The sequence below is a fragment of the Harpia harpyja genome, chromosome 2 (genome assembly GCF_026419915.1).
Source record: "Harpia harpyja isolate bHarHar1 chromosome 2, bHarHar1 primary haplotype, whole genome shotgun sequence".
Taxonomy (NCBI): domain Eukaryota; kingdom Metazoa; phylum Chordata; class Aves; order Accipitriformes; family Accipitridae; genus Harpia; species Harpia harpyja.
In genome coordinates this window covers 15,509,126-15,533,477 of record NC_068941.1, presented here as the reverse complement: position 1 = coordinate 15,533,477, position 24,352 = coordinate 15,509,126, and the positions used below count along the sequence as shown (strand labels likewise).

General features: G+C 37.9%; 1 protein-coding gene across 9 annotated transcripts in view; it reads left to right on the top strand.

Annotated features, from left to right (window-relative positions):
* Positions 1–24,352, top strand: part of INPP4B (inositol polyphosphate-4-phosphatase type II B) — a 342,885-nt gene that overhangs the window by 17,426 nt on the left and 301,107 nt on the right. The gene's annotated exons all lie outside the window — the stretch shown is intronic.

Here is a 24,352-nt window from a genome sequence, read left to right as displayed (position 1 = left end):
GAAGATGAAAGTTTGAAGTGTCGTTATGTGTGTTGTTTTAGGAAATCAAATGAAAAGTAACAAAGTTTAGATGAACTGTCTCATTATATGTCTTGTGTCCTGGTTTTGGTGGTGATAGCAGGGCAGCTGCAAGTTGATTGCACAAACCTTTGGGCAGTTTGAGAAACTCTTAGACCAGAAAAATGAGAAATGACAGAAGTGCTGGGAGAACAAGGGAAAAGATGACATTTCTGTATTTCTCCTAGTTTCTGCCTTTGTCTTTCTTTATAAAACTTAAGTGCAGCTTACTTCAGGGCATGACAGATAGCTGTTATTTTTTTTTTCTTTTTAAAAAAAAAAAGCCCAAACAAAAAACCTTCTCAATTGCATGTCAAAAGTAGTCCTTTGTTTTCAAATTACATTTCTATGCCTCTGTAGATATGACATTCAACTATAAAATAAAACATTTTAATATAGTTTATCAATAAAATGCAATTCATTTTGGATAGTCTACAAATAAATTACCTTGTGACTATCAAAAATCTTGTGCAGGCCATAATCAAAATCCTAATTAAAAAAAAAAAATCCAGTCACCCTTTTCCATTTGAAGAGAATGGGGAGTGATTGTAATTTTTCAGTCCAACACGGGAATAAGTGATCTTAATAAAGCAATCTTAATCCATAAAACTAAGACTGATTTCTTGTCCTACTGGGACAGGATGACTGGTTATGAGGCACTTGGATAGTAGTAATGTTTAGTGGTATATAATTCGTTAGATGGAGAGAAAGCTTTATTCTATAAACAGATGAAAATTTGATTGTCAGAGAATATCAGAAGACTTGGAAATGTGTGTTGTAGATAGGCATGAAATAAAAGATAATCTAATGATAATGACTAACTCGCACTTTTTTTTGCTAAAGTCAGTATCTTCTTAAATGAAGGTTGGTTGCCATGTTTTCCCCCACTCTAGGTGGACCTTACTGGAAGGTGGACCGTACTGGATCCACCTAGTCTGGGTCCAGTAACCCAGTGCCACGAGAAGGTGATAACAAGTTCTTATTTGTGATAGTTTCTCTTCTTTTGGCATTTCTTACCACTGACAGAAAGACAGAAGAGCATGCAAAGCCTTTCCAGGTAGTATTGAGTTGCACCATATGAAATAAGAGTGATAGGAGTATTCTGTAATCAGTTGATAGAGGACAGCAGTGTATGTATTGCACTGGTTGACTTGTCACCCGATACAGTTTCCTGAATGCTGTAACTGAAATGCATAATTTGATTTAAAAAAATAAAAAGAAAAAAGTAGTTAAATTTATCTCAAGTGCAGTGCTGAGTGGGAATCTGTATGTATCTGCCAGCAGCCACTGGTGAACTGGTAGTCTTCACTCCTTGAAGCATAATTTAGCAGACCCAACAAAGGAAGGGGGCAGAATTGGTACCATGGGATTGAATCCCCTGATGACATAAAAAGAGGCAAATTATACTTTTCTGGGCCAGTGATCTAGGGATCAAAACTTACTGTTGTGGTTTTTTTAACCTCTTTACTATGGTTTTCTTCCTTTAGTTTTAATATGCAAAAGACCAGTCAAATCTATTAATTGTTTTATCAGCATCCGTGGAAATGAAATAAAATGGGAGAGAATGCAGCTGTCAGTGGGAGCTGTGCTCATTTAATGACTGTAAAATTTGACCTCAAGCTAGGCCTCCTTTTATTTCCTTTCCTACGGATAAGGGATTTGATGGAAGCATTTTGGTATGATAGCATTTCAAAATTTTGACATATATTTAAATAGATATGGACTGCATGCTTGAATCTGGACTTAGCCTTTCACTTAACCTGAAGACTTATAAATGCAAACAAAATAAATGAACAAACCATTCAGTAAAATCATCTTGAGTGATGCCTGCCATGTAAGAAAAACAGCAAACTGACTGCCAGACAGTATCAGACCTAAAGGAGACAACCTTAGCTCTGGCCAGGTATGGCAAAGAGTTGTAGTGTAAAACATGGTTACTGCAAAGTAGGCATTAGGACATAAGCTATCCTTTCTGTATTTTTGTATTTTAAATGCTCTGGTTTAGAATAAATAGATAGCATAAATGCTGCTGATATGTCTTAAGATGTATGAAATGTCCTAGAACAATGTCCCCCACCTCTGATACATGGCAGCTGGTGATACAGCTGTCTTCTGTGACAAGTCAGTCTGGCACTGCTGTAGGCAGAGCAGGGTTACTGAGAAACCTGAGATATGTTTTGTCTTCAGGGCTTTTTTTTCAGTTAACTAAATAGATGTCCCAGCACTGATCATCATTTCCAGAGTGCAAGATCTGAAGTACAGTACTGGATTTTGGGACAGTGGAAGATTAAACTTACATTTCTGTCTTCAGGCTCAATTGGGATTGCTCTAATTTATGTCAGTTTTGAGCTGATGCCTCACAGTCTCTGTGCTGTTCAGATTAGTCCAAGCATAAGGTGCTTTGGGTAAATTGCTTCCCTCATGCCCAGATTGGCTTCCAGCACCTCTCTCCCTGGGGTGAAGGGGGATTGTTGTGGTTTAACCCCAGCCAGCAACTAAGCACCGTGCAGCTGCTCACTCACTTCCCCCCACCCCTCCAGTGGGATAGGGGAGAGAATCAGGGGAAGAAAAAAAGTAAAACTCGTGAGTTGAGATAAGAACAGTTTAATAGGACAGAGAGGAAGAAAATAATAATTATAATAATAACAATAATAAAATGCCAATAATAATAAAAAGATTGGAATATACAAAAGAAGTGATGCACAATGCAATTGCTCACCACTCGCCGACGGATTCCCAGTTAGTTCCCAAGCAGCGATCCCCCCCAGGCCAACTTTACCCAGTTTATATACTGGACATGATGTTACATGGTATGGAATATCCCTTTTGCCAGTTTGGGTCAGCTGTCCTGGCTGTGTCTCCTCCCAACTTCTTGCGCCCCTCCAGCCTTCTTGCTGGCTGGGCATGAGAAGCTGAAAAATCCTTGACTTTGTATAGATTCTACTTAGCAACAACTGAAAACGTCAGTGTGTTATCAACATTCTTCTCATACTGAACCCCAAACACAGCACTGTACCAGCTACTAGGAAGAAAATTAACTCTATCCCAACTGAAACCAGGACAGGGATGTAGAACCATTTTGTTGCTGAGGAGGTGAAGGTTTAGTTTACTACCAGCCTCATTATGGCTTCTTTTAAGGATTAGCCCAGAATAGAGAAGGGAAATATTCAATTTAGATACTAATGCCCTCCTTTCCCCTTCTTTTCAAAATGGTTCCAAACACTTTGCAACCAGATACTTGAGCTATATGTTGGTAGGTGTCAGTTTTTCTGTTGCTGGATTTCTGTTTATTTATCTTTCCTATTTTGGGGTGGAATGCAGCAGACGTGAAGCACAACTAAGTAGCCACCTTAAGGACAAAGGGAAGAATAGTATCTATCTGAAACTGTGTAAGAAATTCTAGGTATGTACCTTGGAGTTAGTCAGATTTTGCCCAGTATGCCATAATTAATGCCCTTAATGAAAGGCAATTCCTCATTGCTTAGACTCTTAACACCAGCTGTCATGCGTATGTTCATCCCAGTGTCAGAGGGTGCTGTGCCACTATGAAACTATCAGTTTTTCACCTTTTCTTTTGAGCTGTAGGTACCCAGAAGCCCTTTCTACCTTGGCACAGTGATGAGTTCATGAAAGCTCTTTGACTGTGTGCAGTGTGTATGTATTTTTAATCTCCTTACTGCTGAGAATACATAATACACAATTCAATACACTCCCCAGATTTTGCTGCAGCAGTAGAAGAATACTTAACTCATAATTTTAGTTTTAATTATTTTTTGAAATGTAAGTGAAATTGTGGCTTACCTCAGCGTGAATATTCTATTGAGAATGTGAATTTAACTAGGAAATGTTCTCAAAATTAAACTTCCACTTTTCCTTTAGATGGAATCTTTTAATAAAATTTGACAGATTCTCCACAGTGGGTTTTTTTGTGTTCCTTATCAATAATACTTAGATATAAGATTTTTTTTTCTGAAGAAAATTTCAGCAAGTTGATCAGTTGTTGCTTTCTGCTCCATTATCCATTCAGCTTAGCTTGATTTGTCTTGGTAGCAGCAGCAGAATGTGAGGAGCAGAAAAATAAATTGCTGGTTCTGCATGTCTCCTGACCAGAAGTGTTTGTTAGTTAGCTATTCCATTCTTCTTATCCTTCCAGTCAGGGCAGTCTGTACAGAAATGAATTTCTTCATCAAAGAGAGAGAACATACCACTTATAGTGCCATTTTCATCCTGGAAATGGAAAATTACTTTTCCTCTGGAAGGCACGAGCATTCAGACACATCTAATGTCTTTGCGACTCTTTAAGAAAATGAATAAATCAAGCTGTCAGGCCTATAATCTCTGTCCAAGAACTGTGATTCTTCCAAGGCTCAGCATGTAGAACCAGAATTTTGTCCCTTTGAAATGAAAGTCCTGTGAGTAAGCAGAGGTCACTGTTTCACAATTTGTTAAGTATATCATACACCTTTCTAATATGTCTGAAACATTTGCTCTACAAATACACCATGCATTGGCTGTTTGAATGCGAAGACTGAGGTAGGATTTAAGTTTGTTTTTCTTTTTTTTCCTAGTTAACCAAACTGTGTACGGTGGAAAACTATGGTGTAAGAGAAGCGAAAGTGGATTGAAGTTGTACAGTCATTGATCAAGTGACCAGTCATTGAAAGGCAAAGCATTTGCAGGATCACAGCACTAAAGTCCATCTATCTGTGATTTTCAGGGCCTGTTTTATCTACCAAGGTTTTGAGGAATACAGAGCTACCTTGTAAAGACCTCTGGTGAGGAATGACTTATTTCATTGTCAACAGGATGACACCAGTCTATAGTTAGCCATGTCTAGTCTGTAATCAGACTCAGTAGGACAGATTACGTGCTCTCACAAAAGGAACATGACTGGAGAAGATTGGCAGGAGAAAACAGCATAGATACTGAAGCAGCTAGATTTAGATAATCAGTACTCCAGGTGGGCAGAGAGATTTGTTTGTTTCTGAATGCTTTGCTTAAATTTTAGGCTAAGAAATAAAACTGTGCCATTCTCTAGATATAGCACTGAGTCCTTTCAGATGTTAGGAAATTGTTTATTTGCATACATTTATCTGCTTGATTATGTGGGGGTTTTTTTTATTTGCTTAATGGTAGTGATCAACTATGCTATTACAAGAATTAATCCCATCAGGAGCAGTCTTGCAAGTATGGGAAACCATAACCTTCAGGGATTATGATTCATCCATGTTTAAAAGGAACATTCAGGCATTAAACCCAAGTTTTATTACTGAACATCCTGAGATCCCTGCCCCCTGACTTAGAACAGGGGAATGGGAAATAAGAGTAGAAAGCAGATGATGAGCTCTGCTGTATCTTGCTGAAGTGGCTGGGGAAGTTATTTTCCTTACTGCTTTGTTGTGTTGTTAGTGCTGGGCAGCAGAAGTAAATGATGTTCCAGCTTTTCAGCTGTCACTAGTCTCAGCCAGGTGTTCTAGTTTGTGTTGATACCAGTGCTCATTTGTGTTGATAGCAGATGTTGAGGATCAGCATATCTTTATTTTTGTCCCTCTTGCTGTGGGGGTGGTGCCTTCTGCAACTAGGGAGGAGTGGCAACTAGGAGTACTACAATTTAATACTGTTACTGCTGAATTCAATAAAGCCTGTTTGGGGGGAGAGAGTAAGCTTTGTAGAAAATAAAAATCTCAGGGAAGAGGGAAAAAGCAGAAGCAGTCAACACAAGTTTCTTGAAGTCAGTGTCTTGACACACTAAGCTCAGGTAAGGTAGTTAGGTATAATTGTTTTCCCTTTAAAAGTAATTCTTGACTATTATGTTTTGAGTCACACTACTGTTCTTTATGAGCCAGGACCAGTCTGAGTACAAAAAGGGGAAGCTTTGAGAGGTATCTAAAAGCTGTTTGGCCGTATAGAGCAATCATCATTGGAATGTAGGCTTTATATCATGTAGCAGCCTAAAGAGAACTATGGCAAATATGTGCTGTCTGTATCGGTGTGGTCTCCTATTGCATGAAAAATCTGCTGGTTTAGTTGAAGCTAGCTCTAAAAAGACTGTTAATAGTGTTAATGTTAATTCTTCATCAGTAGAAATCCTTTTAAATAACTGTAGGTGTCCACTGCAGCATCATGTTAGATTTTTGTTAGATGTTTCTGGTCACACGGTGCCTGGTAGCTTTGTGTTTCCCCCATGCCTTTTTATTTTTTTCCTTATTCCACACAAACCAGAAAGCCCAACAACAATAACACCCACAATATGCACGTTTTGGTCCTATCTACATCTACAGAGATCTGCTGTGAAGGAAATCTTGAGTTATCTATACCTTACTTATTGATGAGTCTCCTAAGTTAGAAAGTATGGATTTGTACTTTGTATATTTGTAAATAACTCCTCCATTATCTCTATTCTTTTATTTTTCCTAGCAGCTCTTTGGTTTTGTGACCCTATGAGAGTACTGAATTAATATCTTTCCTTACCTATTATTTTATTTTGGGACTAGCTTGTTGTCTTCTCTTCAATAGCAGAACTTGATACCTTAGTATTTCCTGTCCTCTGAGGATATACCATTCTCTTATCCTCTATAGGCTGCAGTAGAAATTACTGTAATACATACAAAACCTGCTAAAGTGATTAGGAAGTCTAAAGGTTTTACCAGTAATCCTCATTAGTTTCCATTTAAGGATACACATCTAGATTCCAGACTTTCTCCCTTTGGCACAAGGGCCATTTGTGGTTGAATAGGTTGCTCAGTGTTTTTTAAAATTTATAAAATTTGTAATAAGCAAGTTGTACGTTGGTACAAGTTGGTTCCTATTGTGTTTGAAAAAATACAGATGCAATCAGGCATACTGAGAGTTACCTGCTGTCTAATCCCAGGCTAAATTCAGAATGATTTTTCAGTCATTCATCTAATACTACCCAGAAGTCCTATCAGTGAGTTGGTCTCTTAATCCCAGATGGATTAATTTAGATATCACATGTGTTTATATATCCCGCTAATCCTTTATATGATCAATCCTATTTTAGGTTTTCAGTAAATAATTTTTCCTTTAACCCTATCAATTCATGCATGTAGCTTCTTTACTGGCTGTCATTTGACTGTTTTGTACGTGCATCAGTGAACTAGATCTGAGTACGTAACAGCTCTGGATAGAGAACTAGTAGCAGTTTGAGCATAATGTCTGAGTGGAACTTCCATCTTTTTATCATTTTTGTGAAGTACAGGTTGCCAAGTTTGTCTTCAAAGTAATCCCAAAGTTGCAAATAGATTAGAAAAAAATTGAAAACTAAAAAAAGTAATCAATAAGAAAGAAAAGATAATAAAAGACAGACCAGAATTTTGCTGACCTGTGTATTGTAAATATAGCCAGTATGTGGGATATCAAGCTGCATTTAATACTGAGATGCTTAAAAATGACAAGAAGCAAGATTGCTAGTAAGAAGTTAGGTAAGCGTATATATACATGTGTGTATGTTCAAGCAGATGTGGTAAGTCTAACCAAGCTCTGTCATTTGCTGAAAAATAATTTGGAAACCAAATGTAAATTATTTACAGTGGAATTATTATTTTAGCTTTAAAAAAAGTCTAGCGTGCACCAAAGCAGTTGTTCTTGTTTTACTAGACTTGTCTGATGATATGTTATAGGCAAGTTATTCAGACTTTGTCAGGGTGAAGTACCTGTGGCTTACATTATGCCTGAAATTAAATAACTGCTAGAAGAGTAAGGTTGAGTAGACAAGAAATCAGGTTAGGTTGATGCTTGCAGTATGGCCAGACTTCCTTGAGGGAGTGAGCTGATGGCCATGCAATGCCCTGGCAGGATTTGTGTTGTGCCCTTTCAGCAGATGTGGTGGAAGCTGTGTTCCCTCTTGTGTTTGTAGCAGTTACTGCGTTTCTGTATTGCTGATGAGTGAAGTGGTGACAGAGCTGCATTTCAAATTTATAAAGATGACTGGCTTTTCTTTTTCTTTCTGTAAAATGGGCGAGGTTCTGTTCTGTGAATAGTTGGGTAGCTCTTAGATGCTATGAAGTAAGTGGAGATAATACACATTGTCATTTTTAGTACTTCAAAAGATGCAGTTGTAACTTTGGTTTTAGGGTTTTAAGCTTCTGTGATACAGCCTGGACCCAGAGAGCAGGCTCAGTATTTTAAATAACCTGGCTCAAAGCTTTTGATAAAGGTATCTGCATATATTTAGCTTTCCAGCAAGAATATGGGGCTTAATCTGGGGGAATGCTAAAGTAATTCAGTATACATAAACTTTGGATTCAGTACCAGAATACATTTGGTATTGAATCCATATGGTGTTTTAGTAGTGTTCCTGTTTGCATCTTCTCTGTATATAAAGCCAAGTGCTGGTAGAACCAAACTTGTACTGTTATGGTTATGTGTAACCACATCTTTACTTGCCCTCCCCCATTTTTTTAACAAATCATATAGCAGTAGAAAAAAGAAAAGTATACCAGCTACTGCTCTGTCTGTTCTTCCACAGTGATAATACGATAAGGAGTTTAAGGGAAAAGATTCCAAGGAGAGATGCTGTTTTTCTTTAAAAGTCATATATTGTTATTACAAACTATGTTACTGAGATTGAGAGGGGCATGTAAAATGAGGAAAAATATTCATATTTACTTCAAGTATGTGTGAATAACATTTATTCTTCTTAATGAAAACATGAAGACTAAATATCTTCAGAAAATACATGCTAAAAAGTTTTGCTGTTCTTTTCATAGAAGAAAGTATTATCATTTCACAAAGAGGCCCAATAAAATTAGTGTTCCATCATAACTTTCTGAACTTTAAGCAAAGCATCTTGTAAATAGTATTATCTCAAAGATTTTTTTAGTGTTACATGGACTGGTTAGAAATCTGTCTTAAGGATCCAGAACAGAGTTGTTATATTAACTTTTTCTGTTCTATGCCATGAGAAACTGTAACTTTTTGTCTTTGCTGCTTATATTGTGCATGTTTTTTCATTTCACGTTCTCTTTCAGTAGAGTAGAGCTTGTTTTTTCTATCAATATCTCCTAGTGACAGACATAGTGCTATCTATTGTTTTTTTATTCTAAATTGCTTCTGACTTCATTTTACATGTGGGGAGTATGGAAGTATAGATTTGTGGCTACTGCTTTCATGCTTTGTCATGATTTTCTTTATTGTTGCTTAAGAAAAGTGACAAGCTGCCATTTGAGATTTCGAGCTTTCTTACTATGGTAGTTACCATTGCAGCTCTAAGTTAAGACTGCATTGTTTTGCTGTGAATATAGAACTAAAGTGTCTCATACTTTTCAGTGACTAAAGCCCATTTCCAGTTTGAATGTTTTCTAACTTCAGATTCTAGTAGGATACTTGGATTTTTGATATCTAGAGGAGTACGTTTAGTAACTTCTAAAAAGAGAATATTTAGAAGTAAACCTGCTTTGTATTTTCCTGTGAGGTTTTTTTTTTTTTTCCCCCTCCTTAATAATGGTTAGAAAATGAGTCACTAGAAGCCCCAGGTAACCCATAGTGGTGAAGGTAATAACCTATTTTACTTTGGGAGGTGGGGAGGGTGAAAGAACTGTTAAGTTGCAATGAGCCTCTTTTCCAAGCCTGCTAACCTATTTGTTTAATGCCTTGCTTTGTCATGGGTAGGCCAGAAGCATACAGGCTGGAGGTAACATAAGACTTTGACATATTGGAGGAATGGAGAGATGGGGATACATACAAATGTAAGTTTAGGGATGTGCTGGACAAAATGCTAAATCTACTTCAGTAAAACATGTCTATTCAGTATACCAGTAGAAGCTTGTAGCTCTAAAAAATAAGGCTGAAGAGAAATCTGCCTAATGGAGGATAATTAGATATATATGTTTGTGACTCTACAGACAGTAGAACTAATGAAGGTTTCTTCTGGAAGTCCGGTGGGCTGGAGAAGCCGCTTGATTATGTGGAGGCTCACTTGGCACTGAAGAGAATTCTCTCAGGCCTTGGAAGGAGATGTAGCAGGATAACAAAGCCATGGATTACTCAAGATGTGGTCCTACAGAAAGGTTTTGGAAACTTTGACCATTTAAAATGCATCTACTGGAAGAGGAATCTTTTAAAAGATGAGCTCAAACTGTAATCCCCAGAGAAACAGCTTGCTGGCACTGAGAATTTGTGCCACTGCTGAAGAAGTAGTACAGAGTGAGAAATGTGATAGATTTGCATAATGCCTATGATTTTTTTTTTCTTTAAAGCATATGTGAAAAGAGGTAGGAAACCCAGGATATCACAGCTGATAAAGCAGTGTAACTGTACAGAACAGTGGACAATTATTAGAATAAAAGTGCAATAAATATTTCTGCGAATAGTAATGTAACTAGTGGTTATGACTATGCCAGCTTTGAATGCAGTTAAGGTTGTATTAGCTGGAGTGCAAACAAAGCTGAAAGACTTCTGTGCAAATACTAGAAGGTTGGGGTATAAAATGGAATAAATTGAATTGCAGAATATTAAACTGGCTATCACAGCCATAAGGTAGTAGCATAGCAGTTTTGACAAAACATGAATATTGTAGGATACAACCTTTTCAGAAAAGCTAGAAATAGAGGTTATTGAATAGCACTATAATACATGATGCCTTGCTCTGATAATTTAGAGACAATGTAGGTGAAACAGAAGCCACTTAGATTGATGTCAGTTTACTGAAAGGTGGTAAGAGAATCTGCTGGGGTGTTGGTAGACTTCTGAAGTAGATGCAGTGCAGGATCTAGAAACAAGTAACTGTAATAGTGTAAAGATTAAAATTACTGGACACGTGAGAAACTACCTTCATGCATATCACCTGGAGAGCAAGTGTTTCTGATAATGGTAGGTAGGGCCATTGTATTGTGGCTGAGAGGTCTAACAATTTTTTTAATTTGAAAATAAATCATGGGGACAAGAACAGATGAGGCTGGTTTTGAGTACTGTAGTTTCAACTCAGACTTTGTGTATGCTGAGTATTTATGGTTTTGGTCTTGTGTGTTTTCCTGAGAGATGGGTTCAGGGAAGGATTGTGAGGACTGGAAAGTATTCCCTACAGGGGAAGAATTAAAAAAAAAAAAAAGAGAGAGAAAGAAAACTTGGCTTGCTTTGACACTTCCAGTAAAGGAAAGAAGAGAACATAAATGTAAGGTAAAGGTCAGTGTTGGCGTAATAATGTGGATAATTTGGACATTAAGACATTTAGTCTGGAAATTACACAAGGTTCTTGCCATTAAACCAGTCAGGTGCTGGAACAACATTCCTTTGGGGATATTGAGACAAAGCTATCTAGCTGCTTTTACGTTTGAGTTCAATAATATATGTTGTGAAAAGGACTGGATTCTGATGTTGCATGTAATAGCAGGTTCGATAACTTTGAGGTCTCTTTCTGTTTGGTTTTTAATGTGGTTGGACTAATCCTGTGTGTCCAGCATGTGCGCTCTGGGTGGTGTCTGGTAGAAACTGTAAGTAACTGGTTGTAGTCAGTTTCTTTTGTATTATCTCTACGAGATTTACAAGGAGTAACTTTTTGTTACAGTTTCTTTTGAGGATTAAATCCAATTAAGTTGAAATGCAACTACAGCACCTATAAAAAGAGTTGCCCTAAACCTTTCTTTTCCACGTCAAGAGATATGTTTTATAGGACTTCAGGCCTTTAAAACAGATGATGTTATAACTGACAGGTCCCTGACCCTTGGTGATTTTTTTTTTTGTGCTTGAAAGGTAATCATAGGAACAGTCTTTCATTCTCACACATTTCAAAAGCAGCAGCACCAAAAAAAAAAAAAAACAAACCAATAATAATACCCCTCCTTCACCTGTTACCCCTCCAGACTTCACACCTCTGTCATCCACCTGCAGAAAAAGTCTGGTGTGACTCATCTTGCTGCTTGTGCTAATGGCAAGGGAGTTGCCTATGCATCTTCCTACATAGTGATTTTAAGTTAATGTTATACTATTTTGCTAGAGCAAAATAAAGGTTGAATCTTTGTATTTTGGTAGTGCAGGAGAAATCAGTTAATGTATCCATAGACTAATTAAATTTAGCAAAGTGTTTTTTGGGGAAGCAAATAAACAGTAAATGGCTTAATAAAGAAGTCTTGTGCGTCTGTGTTACTGCTTGGGGTGGGGGGATATACTACTTTAAAACTAAAGAGAAGTGTTGGGCAGAAGTTAAAGCTTTGGTCATATTTACCTAGAATGTACAAAGAAAGTGCCAACTTGGTGGCATTCCAAAAAAAAAAAAACCAACCAAAATTTCAGGCTGACTTTTATTTATTTCAAAAATCTGTATGCTGGGAAGGGAAGGAGACAGTTAAGTTTGAGAAACAACCAGAGAAACTTGGCTGTATCCTCCAACTAACATACTCCTAATTGCCTGACTGCCTTGAGGAAGTTAAGAAATCAGTTTTTGAGTCATTTGTGGCTATGTCTTTTGTCTCCCTTGTAAGGTACTGATACACCATAGTGAATTGCTGTGTGTGTATGTGAGTCACAACAACCTATGCTGGGTAAATTGAGTGGAACACTTTTATAAAATACTGTCCTCTGTGTGTGTGTGTGCTTGCAATCTGCAAATTTTAAGATGTTCTGAGGCAAAGGCAACAGCTATTTACCAGCAGAATTTAAGTTTCTTGAACTTTGTCTAAACTCCTGCACAAGTTGCTTTTCTGCCTTGAAGCAAGGTGGACAACATAGTTTAGACTAATATCTGAAAATTCAAGAACGGGGCAGGGGGGAATCCTGAAGCCATTGATGTTCTACTTGAAATAACAGTTTTAAGGCTGTTATGCATCAATTGAAGAAAGTACTCCCCTCCAACAGCTGCAGCAGAGCTGCAGGTCCACAGCACAGCCACTGTACTCGGGTTTGTTTAGAGAGTAGGAAGAAGCTGTGGGTGGATCATAAAACTGACTCTCTTTTGGCCTGGACCCTGAGGTTTGAGTGTGCTGCTTTCTTACCTCTCTGTTACCCTTCTAGATCTGCCAGCAGGTCCCACACAGGGCTCTCTTTCCACAATCCTTCGCATATGTTCTCTCCTTTCTGTTGCCACCAACTCTAATTACTCTTCCCAGGCCAGACCCGATCACTGTTTCAGCTCTGAACGTTGACCCTGGTGCTTCTCCTTGTCACCTTTAAAGTGCTTTGGTGTATTTGGTCCTTTCTTTCAATGTGCCCAAACATTCCTTTTCTTTGTGGTGTGCTAGTACAGTTGTTACTCTCTGGTGGCTCTTTCCACAGAGTCTGCAGTCTTGAAGCAGACTTCGAGAATTATGTCCTTGAACGGCATTTCTTAGAAAATGCGTTTGTCTTGCTTTCTTGAGAAACATTTTTGTTTTGTAAGTTACCTAATATTCCTGATTATTTTATACAAAAGAAAGCATTCATTCTGAAAGATTTAAATCTTAAGAGATTCACATCCATTAATGTATGCAAATGCAGTTAAGATCAAAATAACTGCAAGTCTGCAGTAATGCAATGAAATTATATTGGAATGATGCAGTGAGGAGGAGGAAGATAGTTCATTATGATATTATTCAAAGTTATTTTTGTGTTGAATTAATTGTACTGTTATATAGTCACTCTATCGGTATGGGTATATTCTTCTCCAATCTCTGGCTGTATGTCACTAGTAAAGATTGATAACTGCTCCAGTGCTGACTGGTATTGAGTTTAGTCCAGCTGCTATTTTTACTTGGAAGGCATCTTCCTCAGACGCTGCTCATTGTCTGAAGCCCCTCAGCATAGGCCACGAGACCTTACTGCTGCATCACTGTCTGCTGCAAATATGTGTCAAAAGCTTACTACTACCCAGATTGGTGAGAGGAACTTACTCAAAGGTCTGGCCAGGCTGTAGGTTTTCTGTTTTGCCTCTGTGGTAGGATAACAGGAAAGCAAAGAATGCGAGTGTGACCAAGGAACGCACAGCTTTGCAAGCTGAAGTTCTGAGGGATATTCTTCCTGCCCAGCCTTTTTAGAGTCAGATTTTTGGGGGTTTTGGGTTTGTTGGTCCCCTTCTGAGTTCTGTTTCTCTGATTCAGGCTTGTTTCCCCATTTATTCTTGCCCAGAGGGTCTTTTAGAAGCTGAGAATCCTTCAAAGTATCTAGGCCTGATTAAAATGTAGGTGATAATCCTTCAGTTAATTGTTGAGCAGCTTTTCCAGGCTGGGCGATCAGGTGCGATTTTACTAGGGATGGAAAAGAGGCTGTTACCAACCATTGACATCCTGAGGCAAGCTCAGTTTCTGTGTCAAGGGGTTTGGCTTGTACTACTGTGCACCTTCCGTTTTCATCACGGAAGCATTCAGCCCTGGACTGCCTCTAGCAAAAATCATAGTTATGTTTCATGTTTAATACAAAGTCATTCATTTAATTCAGACATACCTGTTTTGTAATAATTGTATCATACCCCTGAAGTCATGGGCTCTTTACCCAAATAATACTGTACCTAAGGAACATGAATATCTTATGAAACCAACTCTTGAATTTTGTATTTTGTGTGTAACCGTAACAGCCTTATTCTTCTCTAAGTTATTGCTGTGAACTTTTTTATCCTTGCATGAGGTGCTTAATCTGAAAAACATGTATTTTTGGTGGGTTTTATGTAGCTGGGCTATTTGTCAGTTCCAACTTCTTAGACTAAGGTTGTTTAAAAAAATATTTGTAAATCATTTGCCATGACCTCTTATAGCTGATGAGAGTAGGGTGTTATATGTTACAGAGTAGATAACTGTATGCAGAAATGCAGTTAAATATATGGCTCTGTTGCCCAATTGATAACTTATGAAATAAGATTTAATTTATTTTCCAGGATTTTTAAAATTTCCTCAGTGTTTCCAGCTAGTGAAAAGTTGCATATTAGCGAAAACAGGTAGTGTGATGATGGATCTTGAAGAATAGGAAATTCAAGTTTACTGAAGTGTTACTTCCTGAATTGCCTGTCTGCATGGGAAGGCGTTAGTAGGCTTTGACTTTCCACACATGGTGTCTGTGTTGCTTACAGGTTGCAATAGTGAGAAATTCTGCAGCTGCAAAATCAGCAATCGCATAGGTCACTGTGGAATAAGCCAAGGAAGAGAGCCTTTGTACTTGCAAATACGCAGGCTGAGCAGTCTTCATCTTAATTGAAATAGGTATGTGGGGAGAACTTGATCATCTTCGGTATTGTTCTTTGGCCTTGGATTTAAGTTGTGGTTCTTAAGTATCACCTCTTCTAATCTTTTTTCACTTTGGATGGATTTAGGGAGATTTCATCAGCAGCTTGGTTTAAAAAATTGTGAAGCTTGTAAGTCTTCTTGCGATGTCTTATTCTTTAAAATACATAAACTTTATTCCTATCTGCTAACTGAGGATATGTCATTGATCTTGAGGCAAAAGGTCAATAAATAACTTGTTATTGTTGTAGCTGTTATAGATCAGTATAAAGCAGTAACGTTCTTAGTGATTTTCATGTTCCGTGAGTTTTGTTGCATTTCAACCCTCCGTAACTTTGTTTTGCATTGGTCTCTGAATATTCCCTTCCCCAGATGACATAATAGTTTCTGCTGAACTGAGACTTCCATTGCATATAGAAATTGAATAATTATTACTGAGACACAGTTAAAATGATTTATTGTTCTTCTTTAATATAACAGCACTAAGTCACCATTTCTTAGATTTATTTCTCAGCAATTATGTTCTTAACAGTGGTACTAGCTTTTTAATTAGAAATACAGGTAACCAGATACTTGTGAACTTTCAGGAGCAGTATATTTATGTAGGGAATGTACTTCATATAAAGATTTTTTTTTTTCTGGTATTTTGGTTGACTTTTAATTATTCAAATTAAATATCATCATCAAATATTAACTCCCTTACTTTTCCACGCTTTCTTTCTGTCAGTTTAGAGGTAATTGAGGGAAATCCAGTAATCTCTTTCCTTGGAAAGTGCGGGAGCAGGAGAGCTCATGGTCTCTCCCTAACTGTGTGACAGTAAAATCGAAGCCTTTGCTGGGTCTTCACAGGTGTGTTAAAGAGTTTCTGTGAGGAAAAACACTTCTGTTATTTTCTTGAAGACCGTGTGGGGAGAAGAAAGCCAAGGCAGAATTGATACTATTAAGAGAAGTGGGAGGAGTTCCTTCCCTTTAATATCAGAAGAGGAACGGTGGTGAACTTCAGAGCAGTCTGAAACTTAGTGAAGGGATTTCATTCCAAGTACTTTATATCTCTAATCTTAAAATATGATATGTTGTATTTTACTTTATATGGGTGACTTGACTCAGTCGTCTTCTAGCTAAAATCTTTTTAGAGCTCAAAGGAACCACAAATCTCTCAAATTTGCTGTTAAAATCTTATTAATGTTTATAGCTTAGATAAACCCCAGATGTTACAAATTTGGGGGATGGGGAGCAGTAGAGAGAAGCTCTCACTGCTGTGTTTTTCTCAGCAATGTGATAATTTTTTTTTTTTTCCCCTGTAATATAGACACCAAGACTGTTGAAGTTGTTTGGTTCTACGATATGATGCGAAGCAAAAAAGGTTAAGAAATTCAAAGTTGTTTGTGGACTGCAAAGTTTTTAAGGTTTAAAAAAAAAAAAAAAGAAAAAAAATCCTGTATCTTACAGAGTACAAGCTGCAGTTTTAGTACAGTAATTTGTCTGTTATAGTAAAAATGACAAGTAAAATTGATGTCATAGCAATGTTGTATTTTAAGTTTGCCTCTACCTTTTGCATCTTCATAGATACTGGAACAGAGAGGAAATAAGTCTTCTAGAGGGAAAATCTCCAGTTATTGCCACTCAGATACAGTATCTTGCAGAATGGAGTACGCTGTCTTTTTCAATATAGTGCAATATTTTTTTGAAACTGGTTACTGTGTCCTCCCCTTGTCCCTTTCTGCATGGGATCAGTGATCCCAGCACACTACCTCCTCTGGACTGGTTTGCCTACTGTCATGTGTATAGGAGCTCCTCATGAATTGAGCTATTCTATACTTGGGTTTGCTTTAGGTTTTTGTTTTCGTTTGAAATGGCGCATTACAAAAGGTTTGTGTGTTTATGTTCCTGGAGACTAGAGAAAGAAAGCTGCTGTGTAAATAAATTTCTAACTAAGTAGTGACTGAAATGCTAATATTTATCTGGAGATCACCTGCTCTGAAACCACGGTGTCATAATAGTGGCTGAACTCGTATTAACAGTCATTTGTGTGTAGCTGATGTCTTTGAAACATTAATTAGTGCAGTCACCTCTGAATAAGATTTTGGAAGAGTGACTTAATCTTCTGGTATTTGTTTTCAAGCGTTGGTTTTAAAGGGGATAACTTCCATAATCCAGCTTTCTTGCTGGCCCAAGAGGAAGTTATAGCCAGTGTAGCTGTGTTCTTCAGCAGTGGAAGGCAGGCAGTGTGGCTGGGCAGGCAGTCACCTCAGCAGATGTGGGAGAAAGAGGAATTTAAGGCAGCGTTGCCTGAAAGTATAGTTGGAGATTTGGGAAAAGCTCATGGGTTAAATTGGATTTGCCAGGAATCTTGTTGAGTAAGGACTATGTTTGAAGTCCTTTGTATGTGAATTTTGTCCTAAGGCTGCAGTTATACCATTATACTAAGATCACACATCTGTGGACATCTGCAGAAAGATTACCTGTGGGTGCACATGTTTGTCCTCTGTGTTGGGCTGGCACTGGCATTTCTGCAGCCAGGTAGCTGGTCTGATTGGGGAACAGCTTGATTAGGTTGCTTGCCATGAAGATAAGTTCATTAAGCTGACTTTGTGGCTACATCAGCACTAGTGCTGCTGTGGGGAAGACGGTCTCCCTTTCACTGGGAGCCTGCACCTGTGTCAGGTCAGTGGCTGCCCCAGCACAGCCTGAGGGAAGTTGCAGTTTGAACACTGAGTCATGGTAAGGTGGCCGTGCTGGTGAAAGCAGCAGTCTCATTCTTGTTCAGTCCTCTGCCTTGCGTGGTACAGTTTGTTAGGCCGTGAACTCCATGGGGCAACTCCCACAACTGATAAATGACTTTTTTCACAGAGCTGGTTTTCAGCTGGATCAGTATCAGTAGCTAGAAGTACATGGTTCAGTGGGTGTGCCAGGTTATACCTGTTTGCAGTAAGTGTTTATTTGTATTACCCTTTCTAGGGGAAGCAAAATGCAAGAATATGGTTTTTTTCTGAAAGGTCACATCTGAACTCTGGGAAACTACATGAATCATTTAGGAATTTGCTTGACTGGGGAATCTGTCAGCTGAAGGGAAGACAAAGCTATTCTGTGTGGTTGCTTTTTTTTTCAGCTGAAGGGAGTACCTTCAAGCCAAGCCAGCATTTTATTTTCCATTATCTGTCTCCAAATAGAATAGCTCACCTCTTGCAGCTTTTTTCAATAGATTCTTTGCTTTTAAAGTCTTCTTAGTTTTAAGACTTTAAAAGGGACTTGCAGACAGTAGTGATACTGATACAAGGCTGCTGGCTGGTTTATGTGGTACTGTATTATGTCATTGCAAGGTCATGCCTCCCTTGGAAGAAGGCTGGCCCTGATTAGGGAGAGTCTCGTTGGCTGGAGCTCCTATGTTATTTTTTTAGGGCACTGTGAGGTAAGGGTGACAGAACTGAGAACTTAAGGAGAATAAAGGCATAAAAGTTATTACAATACGGTATGTGTGTGTTTGAGCATAAAATACAACTGAAATGACCACTGGTACTATTGGGGAAAAACAGATAACTATTTAATGTTTGTTACCTTCCCTCTATAGAAAAAAAAATTTTTCGAAATTTTTTTCTAGGTTACTGTTGTTTTATGCAAACTAGGAAGGATCAGTAAAGGGTGTCCTAGGAAGTGACATGACTCACTAACTCGCTGAATATCACAGCCCTGTCATTTTGTATTCTAATTTTTTTTGTTTGGAAGGCCACAATGGCTGTGATAAATGGTAGGAAGCAACGTTTGAGTTAAAGATGATAATCTGTTCAAATAGATTACAATAGTACTGGCAGCCTACCAAAGTATAAGTGAAAATTACAAACTATATATGGTCAGCCTAGCTTTGATCTTGATAGTAGGAAATAAGATAGCCAGGAGACAGAATTGAAGAGATGGAAAAGTTAGAAATAAACTGAAATTTTCCATGGGTACAATCAGCTAGCTTGACTGCATGCAGCCAGCTGATATACATCTTTAACTTCATATAGAAAGAAATAACTTAGTATTGCCAATAGATACCTTCTGTAGATAACCGAGCATTTAGTGACACTTGGTATATAGATCTTGGCTATCTTACCTCAGTGGGGGGGAAAAAAAAAATACTAAAAGGAAGATTCTGTTATAAGACAAATATTCCCCTACTGTTTTATCCCTTTTAAGGTTGCCGTCCACAGATCCCCTGAAACCTTCTTTGCAATACGGTCTCTGAATTTATGTTAAGCCAGGACAGTTTTCTTCCCTAATCAGCTGATCACCTGTTAATGATTTTCAAGGTAAAACTTAAATACAGTTTAGATTTTCAAACTTTTCATTTAGTTATATCAATATATCTGCATATTTGAAACTCCTGTCATATTGTAATTCTTTTTGCTGACTCTGCATTGTACTCTTATTTCCTCAATCCAAGACAGAAAACCTAGTGTTTTGTTTGACTGTGCAGGGTTCAGCGATAGAATGGAGAATTTCAATGGGGGGGCATAATGTGTCTTATTTATATTTTATGGCCTAATAATTACTTTATGGGTGAAATAGAGACAGTATGTGGAATTAGCAATAACTGTTTGCTTAAAAAGAATATAATTCTTGAAGACAAAATTGTGGACTGATTTTGCAGCTTTCCTTTTGAAGGCTGTTTCCTATGCTGTGTGTATTCCAAAGATTAAAGAAGTTCTTAATACAAAATGTTGTGAACTAAAAATATTGCACCTTTTCGAAGGAAGAGAAAGGAAATTTAGACTGTATTTAGCAAAATCTCTGAGGACTTACAGACATGAGTTCTAGTGATTTTCTTTTTGAAATTGTTAAACTAGTGAAATTGGGCAGCCAGTTTTATTGACTTTGTTTTAGAGGTTTAAGAGATTGCATCATTAGAAAGCTTGTGTTTTAACACTTTACCAAAATGTCTAGAATTAAATGCAGTACTAATGAAAGCTGCAATGTATCATGTGCTAATTTCTTTAATGTTGAGCTGTACTTAAGATACATAAGAAAACTTGGAAGCTAAAAGATAGTGCTGAAATTGTTGTTTCAGGGTAGTGTATGCAGCCATGAAGGTGGCTACTGTCTTTGGTATTGGCACTAGTGACCTCCTGCACTTGCTGCTTTGAACAGCTAGAGCTTGATGGTTATCTGAAACTAATAAAATACTAAAATACGTCCTGGTAGCTGTCCTGCAGGGTGCAAGAGTTGGAGATGAGTTGCAAATTGTTTCAATGTGTAGTTTTTTTCATGCTAGTCTTACATGCTGAAGTCAATTTTGTGCAGGTCTTGCATGATAAAACTTCTGTGTAATTTAAGATTACTTGAACACGCTACTAGTTTTGATTGACTTCTAATGTTTATGTATAGTGTAAGACGTGGATTTACATCTCTTCATGTGATCAAAAATGTACATTTCTTGCGTGATAATCAAAAATGTGGAACTGTATGGCTGGTGCTTAACAGTTACAATATGTCTCAGTTCTTTTTTTGTGTCATGTGAATCAAATAGGTCTGGTTGTTCCATGTCCATAGAAAGTGATCATGAAAGCTATAATTGCAAATGTGACGGGACAGGGGACATCCAACAGAAACTTCATAAATTTTGTGGTCTGTGAGCTGTCAAAACTGTCATCTGTTCTAAAATTATTGCTTCCAAGGACGTAGACTCCTCCACCTCTTTTTTTCCTGGCCACTTGCAAAATAATTGACTGGTCTGGTTTCCTGTAAAATATGGTTGTGGTGATTGAGTGTGGGGAAAATGTTGAGAGGGACTTTAGATTCAGCATGCCTGCCTCTCTAACCATAAGTTATAAATAATGCCTGTCTCTTGAATCACCAGTATTAAATAACTGAAGATAATATCTTTCCTATCTGAGTTCCTGCTAGGAAAGAGATTAGCTAGGAGAAACATTTAAAGGCACTATATGACTAAGTAGTTTCCCTGACTGACAGCTTTATTCCGAAATGGAGACAGAAGGGAAGTGGATTATTGAGTTGAAAAGCCTTTTTGCTCCTTCAAGGAGACCCAGTACTGCAGCCAAAGACAGACATTTCTGTTGGGGGAGGGGGGGGTTTACCTTTTAATTTTATCGTTGTGTCAACACTGGCTGTGATAGCCTTTGGATGGTCATTGAGTTTCTAAGTTAAACCCAGGTTTGAATCCCATGATCTCTTATGCCTTTTAGGTCTGAATAATATTCAGATGTTGTCAGATTAGTTTAGCTTCTCTGGCAAATTTCCAGGGAACAGGGACCTTGATTATTATCATTGTGGAACTCTGCTGGCCCAGCTGTCTTGCATTTCAAGACTGGTACTGTCTTACATGTACTGAAGCATGTTGTCTCAAGGGTTTTAACTGCTGTTGTACCACTTTTACTGTCCCACGTGATTTACCTGTTATGGCTCATATGCAGAGCAAGTGACGCACAGATGCGATAAAAGGAATTTCTAGACCGTTACTGCTTTACTGATAGATGAGTGCAAGAGATATACCATCTCCCTTGGGGGGGTGGGGAGGTGGGGGGGATAACAAAATCAATATGCACGTCTCCTCCTGGAGTTTCTTTATTCCTTTTAATAGCCTTTCCAGACACCCATAATGTTCTATTTACCTGGCTCTGTTTTTTACTTTGCTGGAAAGCAAAAACTTTCTTAAATAGCAGTTTACAACTTCTCATCTCCTGGTCTTCTGTGTTTTGCAGTTCTATCTGGAGTACAGATGTCCACGCATTACAGTAATTACTGCATTTAAGCATAATTAGAGTTTAGCCAGTAGCCTTCATTGCTTTGATAGCATCGGTTTTATTCAGTTATTGATGGTTTTCGATGACTCTTCCATCTAGGACCAGAGTCATAGGGTCTGACTTCCTCCATGCTACTGAAAAAGATTGAAGCAATCTAAAGTAACTATGCAGCTGAAGATGCTGTTTAGAGTAGATTTATAAGGTGTTTATAAAACGGACTGGAACTGATTGGTTCACAAACCAATAACTAAGTACGTTGCAGTTGAATTTCTGGAACTCTGTTCTCTAAAACAAGAAGGTTACCAATGAACTATGTGAAAGGTTGGCAAGATATCTGCCTGAGAGGGGACTAGCCAGTAACAAAACTGCACAGTTGGAGATCACAAAAATTATTTACCTTACCAAGCTTTTTTTTCTTTTTTTAAAAAACAAATAGGTCTATTGCAAACACTGTATGCTCTGTTGTTAAAATACAGTCTGTGGCTGTAAAACAAAACCAACAATTAATTCTGCTCAGCATACAGAGGCTAGTAGGAACATATACATTGCCAGTCCCAAAGTCCCTGTGTGCCCTAGTAAGCCTTTTGCAAGGGTCATCATGGCGGGGTTTTGTGTATCGTGTGGCTGAGCCAGCATCTTCCCCTGCCCCCGGATGGATTTGGTCTTCAATGCTGAATATGCTTGTAGTATTAGATTACAGTGTATAATAAATATCCTTTTTGTAAGTACTGTATGACTCAGCTTTCCACAGTTGTAGTCTATCAATTTAGAAAACATAGGCAGCCAGCTGCACCTGCATGGAGCCTCTGTTGGAGTCAGTAGCTCATTTTGGGCACAGTGGTGTCCTTGTATGTTGTAAATTGCAGGTCAGGTTCTGTGATGACCATAAAGTTTTGAGGTTATAATTTCAACAAGATTATGAAATGGCAGGCAAAGGCATGAAGATGGGCTTAAAAAGAGAAGTATAGCTGCTGATCCTAAAGGGAAAACAAGAAAGAAGGTGTATGTGTGGGAATGAATGGAAAAGTTGAAGCTGCAACCTTCTACTACTTAGATATGTGTTGGGACTGCTTGCACGTATTCTGTTTCTTGCTTGCAAGGGTATTTGATTATGAAAGGGAAACTTAAAAGAGCTTTTAGCTTTATGGCAGTTCTCCACAGAATTTTAGAACCTTCCTAGGAGGAAAAAATTACTTGGAGATTTGTCTTCTGAATGTCATATTTACGGCCCAGCTATATTTCATATGTACAAATTAATAGTTCAGCTTGGTCTGCTTTGACTGTTGTAGTGCTATTGGAATTGGCTGTGGTTTGATGATTGGAAACTAAAGGATGCAGCAGCAGTCATTGATTGAGGGCTAAACTTGAGCAAAGAAAGTGAATATAAAGGGAAAAGTAGGAACGAAAGGGCCCACAGAAAGATACAGTGCAGATGTAACTTGTCCTTCAGCTCAACAGTTGAGAGGAACTTGATCAGGAATTGATAAGAGTTGTGATTCTCCATCAGATAAATATGTCAGTGCAGTTCTCTGAAGAAAAAAAGCTTCTGATTTAGAGACAGAAACTGGCTTCTGAAGCCCATGTGCTGAGGATGGGGTGTGTGTTTGGGTTTTTTTTTTTTTATTGTAAGTTTATAGGAGTATTAAAAGCCATCTGACAAACTTCTGTTACTTGATTGTACAAGGATGATACCAAGAATTTTTTTTTGAGAAAGGCCTTTACAAAAGGCTTGGATATTAAGAGCATAGAATATTTGGGGGATTAAAAAGAAGATCTATTTAGAACTACTTTTCTGGCCTTATTTTCTCATCCTTGCAGCAGTGTGAAATGGTGCTGTGTTAACTGCAATTTGAACAAAAATATTTGCTTCCAAACTTCCACTGGTCAAAACTACAGCTACTGAACCTAATATTAAAATAATTTCAGATAAACAGAGGAGGGGCTCTGAGAGAAACAAAGATCTCATATATATGTGTTAGGTATAATTTTTTTCACTAAATTCAGTAGATGTAGTTCTAATAAATGAAAACTGTTTTTTGCGGCGGGGGGCACAACTTGTTTTCTGAAAACACAGAAGAAAATGTTCCAAAAGAATTGAAAACTGTTAGAATATACCGTGAACAAAAGGGAAACACTCAGTGGCCTAATCAGTGTCAGTATAGCAGAACATGAATACTTGAGTATGTGGTGAACTTCTGTAGTTAACACTTCATATTTTATTAGAGTTATTGTTTCTGTGAAGGAGATGGAAGTACAAGGCAATCTTCCCTCCTCCCCCTCCCCCATGGATGCATATTTGAGCTTTCTAGTTATTTATATGCCTATAGCCAGAATATATTTTTAGCAGTATTGGTAAACTGTGGAAATACTGTGTAAAATTACAGCTGCTGCTTGAGATTTTAGAGACACTGGAAA